The sequence below is a fragment of a genome, unplaced genomic scaffold (genome assembly GCF_019419815.1).
Source record: "Pyrus x bretschneideri cultivar Hongxiangsu unplaced genomic scaffold, Pyrus_bretschneideri_v1 Contig96, whole genome shotgun sequence".
NCBI lineage: Eukaryota > Viridiplantae > Streptophyta > Magnoliopsida > Rosales > Rosaceae > Pyrus > Pyrus x bretschneideri.
The window spans coordinates 700,177-710,676 of record NW_025999838.1 but is presented as its reverse complement, the minus strand read 5'-3'; the positions used below and the strand labels follow the sequence as shown (position 1 = coordinate 710,676).

Here is a 10,500-nt window from a genome sequence, read left to right as displayed (position 1 = left end):
TTTGATTGAAAATATAGGGCAGGAACATTCAGCACCTATCAAGAAGGATGTATTTAGAACCACAATTGAAAAGGGAATTGGAGTGGATCACACAGGACAAGCCACTGCCCTTAAAGCACCCAAGGCCGAGAGCACCACCTCTAAAATTGTTGAGAGTGCTGCTACTTTTGAGTCTTCATCATAGTACATCGGTGAGCCACCTATTCCTATTCCAATTCCAATTCCCATTTCAACTAATAGGTTGTTACCTTCTTTGGTTCAGGTGCCCAATCGAATCCAAGCTAGTAGGAGAGTTTATATCAACTTTAGGAAGCTCAACGTCACAATCAAGAAGGATCACTATCCCCTTCCATTCATAGATCCAATGCATGGAATTTTTGAAGAGCATGTCGTGGAGGATGTACCCTCCATGCCATTGGTCCTAGTGAAGCTTAAATGGAGCTATCGTCCGGTTGGAAGACATTAAAGCAAGCGCTTCTTGGGAGGCAACCCATGTATTCAAATAAAGAGATAATGGAATTTCCGGCTCCTACAACCAGATTTGCTCTCTTTTACTCTTCTTTTTATTGTTTTTACTTTGCTATGATTGTCTTGTTTGCTAGTTATCTTTTGTTGCTTTCTTGTTTAAGTGTATTTTTGAAACATTGACGACAGTGTTTGGTTTAAGTGTTGGGGAGGGCAAACATATTGCTTTTCATGACTTATTGTGTTTGGTTTATGTTTGGTTTAACTGTTTTAAAGTGTTTTATTGTGTGTCATATAACAAATTTTTTTTAAAAAAAATATTCGAAAAAGTTTGAGAAAAACAAAAAAAAAAGTCGCATTTGTTACTTGTTTGTGTCTTAGGGTGCCTTCCAACACAATGAAGAGGATTTGGTTTTTAATTGCATGACTGTTAAAGAAAGTTATAAACATGGGTGGTAGTTTGATATGCTCTTTGGTTAATACTTAGTTGTAGTTGTCATTTACGAATTCACATGTAATCACAAATAGAAAAAAAATTAGTTTTTGTAACATGCTTGAAGTAAGAAACTCAAACTAACGCTACAACCCTATGAGACTTAAGCCTATTCTTTGCTTGGAGAGTTATTAATCTGTGATATTGTTGTTTTCTAAAGTCGTTGCATGATCTCATTATTTCTTTACTTGGTTGCTACTTAGAATTTTTTTCATCATTTTAGTTCCAAATACTAGAACTCATGCCCGTTTCATTCAAAGCATAAAATTGATTGCATAACAAATAATAAGATGAAGTTGCTTAGTTACCACCAGAGCCAAAAAGCCTTATCCCTTGCATATATATAGTAGGTTTAACCCCTTTGAGCTTTGAGCCTTATTTAGCCTATTTTCTTTGTTAGCTTGCATTATCCATACCCCATACCCTTGTTCTTAAATAATAGTGAAACATGACTTATTGGGAATTCTGTTTGATCTACAATTTGCAGAAAAATAAGTGTGGGGGAAGAATTTGTTCTTTTGAATCCAGTGAAGTAGTGCATATGTTTTATGTTTCAAATAAAAAAAAAGAAGAAAAACTTTGAAAAAAAAAGAAAAGGAGAAAAAGAAAAGAGGATGACGAGAAGTGAGAATGAGTTCATAAGTGTTGGTTGCTAAAGAAGGGTCCAAAAATATGAATCTGACCCTAAATTTGTACGAATCTCCCCTTTGTGTTTAAAGTTGGGTTCTGCAATCAAAAGTTGAATTCTAAGTGTTGATTTCATTACTTTACTTACTATCACTTTAAGAACCTTTGTTTATCCCTAACCTTTCTTTGTTAGCCAATACCTTAACCCCATTACAACCCTTAGACTTTTATCTTGATTGTTATATGTTTCAATATGTGGAGTTTGAAATTCGTATGAGCATATGGAATCCTTGGTTCTCGCTCCTAAGTAGTGGCATTCCGTTCATGAGATCATATACATGTTTGTATTAATAAAATTCAGCAAGTGCCATCTTTGTTATAACATATGCGAGTGCTAGTCTACATATTTACATCAATCTTTTCACATATACTTAGTTTAGGCAGTGTAGTCAGAAAATCTGTGTGAAAATAGAGAGTATATCTGGTGAGGAATTGAGTGAATTCTCTAAGGCATGTTTACTACTTCCACATGTTGTTTTAATTGATTAAATGTGAGCTAGTGAGTGGTTATTGCGATTAAGTATAAACTCAAGAGTAAGGATGGCTAAAATCTATGTGAGTAGATTGGAGATCTATGAGGCAATTGTTGGAAGGTTCAGGTTTTGTTTTGTTTTCTTTGTTTTGCTCGGGGACTAGCAAAAGTTAAGTGTGGGGGAATTTCATAGGAGCGTATTTATGCAACTTTGTTATCTTATTTCTTTGCATTTACTTAGTTAATTTCCATTTATTTTGGTAATTTAAGTTATTTTCGTATTATTATAGGTCCATTGGTAAAGATGAAAATAAATAGCTAAATGGAGCAATTTGGAGCAGCTTTGGACTTGAATTGGATAACATGAGTGGATAGCATATGGGCTGAACATTTTTGGTGTTTAAATGGTGCTAGACATGTGCTAAAATATGAGAAATTAAAGTTGAGGCTTGGAAGACAAGGAATTACACAAGAAATAGGAATCCTAATTGGAGAGGAACATTATCTTATCTTATCCTATCTTATCCAACATTATCTTATCTTATCTCCAGCTGCAAGGAGGAATCCTAATCACATTCCAACACTTTCTACCTGATTTTTAGAGTCCTAAAATAACTCAAAAACGCGAAAATCCTTTCCTCCTTGGATTCAGCCATTTCCCCCTAAATATATGAAATTCCTGCAGAGATTTAGGGTGTGCCATGCCCACCTTTCATCTATTGAAGTTGCTGGAATTTTCAGAGTTATTTCTCTCTTTGTTTTAAGTTTCAATGTTTATTTTAGATTGTTTTTCAGTTATGATGAACATGTGTAACTAAATTTCTTTTTAGCTAGAGGTGAATTCGAAGCCATGATCATATGTTTTATATAAATTGATTACATCCAGTTATTGTTCCATAAAACATGAATGCGGTTTACTTATCTTCTTTATAGAGAACTTATTCTTATATGTTTATTAAGGATGCACACTTAGTTTGCATGTAGGGATTTGATGCTAGAATATAAGGGAATTTCACCTAATCGTTATGAACTTATATTTGCAAGTAGTAAAAGTCACTAGTCATGATTGAGTTAAGTAAATTCTTATCATGCTTTTCGTAGTTATGAATGCCTTGTCAATGCTTATGATTTTCACAGAACTTAATGATCTTTGAGATGTATCTCTATCATGCTTTTCATTATTAGGGAACTTGAGAAGAATAATTTGGTTGCGTCGCTGAGTCCAATTCAATGAACTAAGGAAAATCTGAGAATTAATTAGTGCTGTCTGCAGTTAATTTGGGGCATTGTCATTCATGGGTTATAGGAAGAATAACTGGAAATTGATTTGTATGCATATGTTTCATGTGTGGAGAAGAATCCTCTAACTATCCTCTAACCCATATTTCATTCAAAACTTAATTTACTTGCTGCCATTTACTTTTGTTCTCATTAAATTCGTCCAAAATCCCCCCAGTCATTGTTTAGATGTTAGTTTAACTTAGTTTTTAGTTTTACAAGCTTAATTTGTGTTGATTAGCATCCCTTCTAATCCTCGGAATAGAATGATCCCTACTTACTCGTACTACAATTGCATAATTTATAAGGTTTAATTTGTGTGTTAGTTTCTACCACATCAATGATCTCATTGCCACATGTCCGAACAATGATGCTATTCATAGGGTCATTGATATCTTTCATGGAGCATGTCAACTTTAGTGTTGCTTTAATCCAAGGGATAAATGTAAACTGCACGACATTAGGGTAGAGTGGCCATTAGGGGTCACATGGTGAGTTACATTTGATGAAGGATGTAATGAACACGTAAAAGGATGATGTGATATGGAATTTTGTGGCTAAAGCTTTGATATTATTCTCATATTTTCTAGTGTGTGTAAAATGGTGCTGCTTAACTGGCATATTACAATTCTACTCTCGGCAAAGGTGGTTGTTGCTCACCCCTCACCCTTTTATTTTACAAATGAGTTATTTGGCAAGAGAGGTGCTAAATGAGCTAAGGTTGTGTTAGGCGAGGAATGTATGGGTTTCATTTATTTTTGTACACTTGTAAGTTTTTTTGGATTATTGGAATAAGAGAGGTTTGTTTTTCATTTTTTTTTTACTTTTACTCACACATCGGGCGTGGGGTTAATTTTTCCACTGACGCAGGGTCCGGGGCGTGACAAGGATGCTTTTAGACCATCTCCAAAAGAGATGTCAAATTTTAAATTTGAAAGCTAATGCAGCCTTTGATTTATTTATTTATTCATTTTTTATATTGTTCTCCACTTTAGACTATTATTTACCTTTCATAATTGTAATAAGTATCTTTAAAACCAAAAATAGATTTGAAGTTACTGTCAAATTTGACAGCAACTATCTTTGCTATCAATCCATATCATGCCACATAGGAATTGGCATTTTAGTTGGAAAACACTAATGTTGTTTTTCATTTTTTTTTTTTTTTTACACCATTATTGTTGATGTGGACTTTTTGACTCTTTCTTTAGAGATGCTCTTAGCTCATTGTTTTTTAAATTACATATCTCACAATATTCTACTCTAAGAAGAGGCGTGAAATGGGCCAAGCCACACTTATGGGTCTACAACAAGGTAGAAAATTCCACACATAAATATACCACATCCACCTCACCATCCATGAAAGAAAAATATTCTCTCACGTTTTAGTCAATACGTGGTTATTTAATTACGTTCATTAAATTTAAAGTTGTTGTAGTTCTAACTTTATTAGGAGTGTGATTGTGTAAACCTTAGTAGATTATGTGTAGGATTATGTGAGATTTCCTTGTTGTACTTATATTACTTGGAGAGCAAGATTTCTCTTCCTTATCATTGTAAATAAAGGCCCAAAGGGGTGAGAAATCACACTACAGACCAATCATTCATCTTCAAGAATAAAGGCAAAGCTCAAACCAATCAAGCTTCTACCGATCTTGGTATGTGTTGCCATTGTGGTTCCGAAGATTATAGGTCCCACATTTGCCCAACTTCTTCTCAAGCCATTACTAATATCTTTCACGTTGTAAGAAGAGTGAGACAAATTTCGCTCGAGGGGATAACCTCGAAGATACCACCATGGAGATGCCTGGCCTCCAAGAGGCATTTGTTCCCATGAAAGATTATTGTCTGTGCCAGCCAAATATGAGTCCAAAGGGGTGAGCTTCAAAAGCCTTGGGGCTAGTATCTTGTTTCCGGCCCAACTGCTAAATCCAATCTTGGTATTTCCATCTTTGTCAGTGAACAGAGTGCAAATTAGTACCAAATATGTATCAGTGGTGCCCAACACCAACTTCCCATCATAAGTTACATCAATAAGCGTAATGGGAGGATCGAGACCCGGAAAAGCAGTTTTTGCTTGCCTCATGGAGGTCTTGGAATACAACCTTATCCATCTTTCCAAACCCCCAACAACAATGGAGCCGACTTTAGTGGTAGAAAATTATTGAAAATTGGTCCCTCGAGAAAACTAATGCCCTTGGGTCCAATGAAGGACCGGGGAATTCACATTAGCAATGTTCTGGACCATTCCAGCATGGTCATGCATATCCCATTTACACAGCATGTTATCATCCAAACCCAAAAAGGTCGATTCAGAAAGATCTAATTGTGACCCTTTAGTGTCATTAATGATATCCCTCATTGTAATATATGTTCCATCCTTTTGAAACTTCCATTCTGAGACAATCTTGCCCATCTCAATGTCGAGCTGTTGAAGCCCATTAGATTGAGGCCTACCTTCCTTTGATAGACTCATAAGTAGCATATTAGTCTTAGCCCTTGTCACAGAGCCGTATTTGGTGTCGATTTCCCCAAACTTGAACCTCCGATATCGAATTTCCAAACACTCCCTTCCTATGAATGCTATGGTTGAAATTTTGGAAGACCTGAACACCACTCTCGTTAACCAAGTAGCTATTGTCCAATGTGCCAAGAGTTAAGCTCTGGACACCTCCATTGGTAGCCTCCTCGAACTCTTCCATTAAGTCGTGGCCTGGCCGCCCCAGTGTGGCTGAATTTGGGCTTTTCTTGTAATCCTTATAGTCCCATGCTGAATCGTTAATTGCCTCTGGCTTAACCTACCCAAGAAAATCCTTGCCATAAACCTTGACCTTGTTCTCATCTGTGGCCTCGAGTCTGTACACGTTTTCGAACAAGTAGTCTAGAAACTCTGTCACGAACCTCTGGTACCGCTCGTCGATGTAAAATTTAATAAGAGCCCAAACGCCCTTGGACACAAAATCGACACGGCGTTGATTGCCGAACATCTTCAGTTGCATGTCGATAGAAACCCCGGCTTAAACTTTTGAGCTGACTTTCAGAAACCATTCTCCCTCGCGGTCCATCTTTTCATCGTTGTCGTAATCAAGGTCATCTTCAACATTAGAGATCTTGACAAAGGAGTAAGCAGTCTTCTTAGAGACGATCCACTTGGCCTTAGGAGTGTTACCGCCGACGTGGAGGTAGAGCTTGACAGCGTTCGGGCCTTGCGCCGTGGAGGCAGCTGAAAAAGGAGAAGGAAGGAGAGGCGTACTTGAGTTTAAGGGCTTTGAGTCTAGCGTCGGCTTGTTGACAATGGAGTTTAGGATTTCGGATTTGGGTTTCAAAGTAGTAGTTTATTGTGGCTTGTAGTCGGCCTTTGCGTCGTCGTATTGGTCCTCCTCTTTCGATTGCTGTTCCTCCTCATCCGACTCGTAGTCGTCGGAGTCGATGATGTGATCCTCATGGCTCTGAGCGGTTCCCATGACTTTTTGGAAATTCGAAATCCGATTTATCGTGAAGAGATAAGTAAGAGTGAATTTTTGGAGAATTTGGGAAATGAAATCGATCGGCTGAGAATTTTAAGAAATACAAAGTATGAAGGTTGTGAAATGGTAGGAGTGATGGCACAGTTGGGTTGCTGACTGGGTTGATTTTGCCCTTCTGTTATATATGCTTTTATTTCCACACTAAGCGTTGATTTGATGTGGTGGTTGCTTCTTGGCTAAGGAAGTGATTGGGTGTCGTGGGAAAATACTTCTCGCGGTAAAAAAAAATTGATAGAAGTGTTCTAGTCTTAATTATTTAGTAATGTGATCGTGTAAACTCTTGTAAAATTTTTAAGAAATTGTTATGGAATTCTACTATCTTTTTTGTTTATATTGTCTTATTAAGTTGTAACATATTAGGGTAAGGAATTTACCTTCTCATCATTATAAATAAGGGCAGAATGGGGATGAGATCAAACATTCCTCAAAATTATGTCAACTCTCTCTTGTCCCCTCTCTTGCCACTGCTCCCTTTCTCTCTGCCCTATAATTCCTTAATTAAGTAGGCCTATTGTGGATGGAAATTTCCGTCTTCTCTTGCCTTGATGAAAATGAATTTGCAAAACAATCAACACCTTTGATTAAAGACCTAAGTCTCGTGTGCCCACGAGGTGGGGGGTTAGGCCAATGTTGTGTTCCTTTTCTAGTGCAAATATAAGGATAGTATAATGGCACAAGTAAGGGTGTCGAACCAAAGGGACTGATCTCTACAAATTACTAGCTTTATGTGAACCCTATCTAAACAATGAAACTAACAAATTGAGTTTGGATTTTGATATGAAGAGTAAAGTAACTTAATGCAAGAGAATATAAATATGAAAAATAGAATAATTCAGAAACGAAGGGAATGGAACTAGGGATACCGATTTCACCATTACAAGCCAATTCCATGAAAATTAAGTCAAAACACATTCAACTCTCCAATCTGTGATAACTCATATATTTCATGCATTTATACCATCCATTTCTAGTCTCTTTGTGATGTTTTTGAGTTAAACTGGTTGCATTTTACCCTATTTTGTGTTAGTGTGCAATTACATGTACTTTAGGATCAATTTGAGGGCAAAAGAAGTGATGTGCAATTACATGTACTTTAGGATCAATTTGAGGGCAAAAGAAGTGAAAACATGCCCTTTTTGGAGTTGATCCTTATTCAAATGTGGAAAGAAGTTTAGTGGCCTGTTTTGGAGCCCAAATAAAGTTGTTGCTTGTTTTGAAGTCCAAATAAAGAATCTAAGATGAATCTAGCTTGTTAGAAGATCATGAACAGAATGGGAAAAGAATTGGGATATCTAACCTGATTTGGAGGTGCCAAATAAGGCAAAAACGTGCAAAATAAAGGCTAAGTTGCTAGGATCACTTTGGAATATCTTCCAGCCTTTTTTACCCCATAAAAACTTGCCTTTTAGCCACTTTTACATGCCCTATTTATTCTAGGCGAATTACACAATTCTGAGGACCTTTTTTTCCTCTCTTTTCATTCACTCTTAAGAAAAACCCTAGCCGTTCCATACACTTTCACCACTACTGAAGACTCATCGCAGAAGGCTGTTCTTGGAGAAGTTCTACATCAGAATTACTTCAAGGGTTTCCTTTCCTGAATTTATTTTCACTCATGTTGCATATTTTCGTTTTAATTTCTGTGAACATGATGTGTAACTAAGTTCATAGCTAGGGATTTCCATGTAACCTTGCAAAATTGATCCATGTTTTTAAGTTAAAGTATTCAGTTTATCAATCTACTTCCTGTTTCATTCATTGAATCTATTGTTAAATTTGTTTGTTGATTTTAATGTTTGGTCACCATTAGGGGTTAACTACAGACCATCTAATCAAGATTATAGTAAACATCGTGCTTAATCTTGGTAGACATGTGAATGAATGAAGTGAATGCTATGCAAACATCCTGCCATGTATTTTCTTTGGTTCTTTAACGTTTTCTTGCATGCTAAAGACTCTTAATTAGGAACCGAAGTTAAACATCCCAATTAGGTTGCAGATTAGGAGAATTTGATCAAAACCACACATCATATGGCTGATCATATATATGTAAAACGAACTCAGGAAACAGGTTGGTAGTTCAATACGACATAACTTTATAAACATGGAATTGGTTTTATAATGGTGAATTCGAATCCCTGGCCTCATCTCCATTGCTTCTACATCAATATATTATTTACTGCTACATTCTTGCATTTTAATTTAATTAAGTTTACAGCACAAAAACTACTCCCAATTGGTCACTTCCATTCTTTAGTTAGGGTTCTTTCAAAGTTAGTAATTTATAGAGGTCCAATCAGTCCCTGTGGTTCGACACCCTTACTTGTGCCATTATACTAACCATATTTTTGCACTAGGAAGGAACACAACAATCTGAAACTAGGGTTTGTTTTACTCATTTATGATCATCCATTTGATGTGTGGTTGTGATGAAGTACTCCTGTGCACTAGGAAGGAACACAACAATCTGCAACTAGGGTTCATTTTACTCATTTATGATCATCCATTTGATGTGTGGTTGTGATGAAGTACTCCTAATCTGCAACCTAGTTGTGAGGTTCAACTTAGATTACCAAATAAGAATCCATTAAGAACAAGAAAGCTTCAAAGAACCAAAGAAATCACATGGCAGGATGTATGCATAGCAGTTTCTTCATTCATTCACTTGTCCACCATGATTAAGCATGATGTGTGCTATAACCTTGATCAAATAATCTGTAAGAAACCCTAATGGTGATCAAACATTAAGATTAACAGACAAAGTAAACTATAAAATCAATGAATGAAACAAGAACACAGATTGATAATTTGAATACTTTTACTTAATACCAAAGATAGTTTTTCAAGGCTACATTGAAATCCCCAGCTATGAGCTTAATTACACAACATGATTACAGAATATATAAATATCAAGAACAACATGAGTAAAACTAAAGTTCATAGAAGAAACCCCCTTGAAGCAATTCTAATGTTGAACTTCTCCAAGAACAACATGGTTGCATGGTTTCTTCGGTGGCAGTGGATGGTGAAAGGAAATAGGGTTTTGTTTCTAAAAGAAAGGCCAAAGAAAGAGAAGAGAGAGAGCTCTAGGTGACCCCAAGGGGGGCTTGTGTAAAAGTGATTTGAAACCCTAGTATTTATATGCTAAATGGGGCTGCAAGATATTCCAAAGTGATCCTAGCAACTTAGCCTTTATTTTGCACATTTTTGCCTTATTTGATACCTCTAAATTAGGCTAGATATCCCAATTCCTTTCCCATTCTGTTCCTGGTCTTCTACCAATCCAAATTCGTCTTGGATACTGAAGTGATATATAATAGCACTTAAATTAAACCCTCTTATTGACAATTGTAGTAAAGATGTAAGTAGGGATTGTTCTAGGCCTGGGATTAGGAGGGATTGCTAATCTACTTAAAACTGCCTCAAAAACACAAAACTAGACTTAAAAACACTTAACTAGACTCAAAGACTCTTAACTAGACTTATATGACTCAAAACAAAGGCTCAAAACAACACAAAACAATCAAATAGATTCAAACTGGACTCTAAAGGGTGATTTTGGACGAATTCTACTTAAC

The 10,500-nt window shown here is 36.3% G+C and overlaps 1 pseudogene; it reads right to left on the bottom strand.

Moving 5' to 3' along the window:
• Positions 1–4,995: 4,995 nt before the first annotated feature.
• Positions 4,996–7,242, bottom strand: LOC125473768 (annotated as a pseudogene).
• Between the last annotated feature and the right edge of the window lie 3,258 nt (positions 7,243–10,500).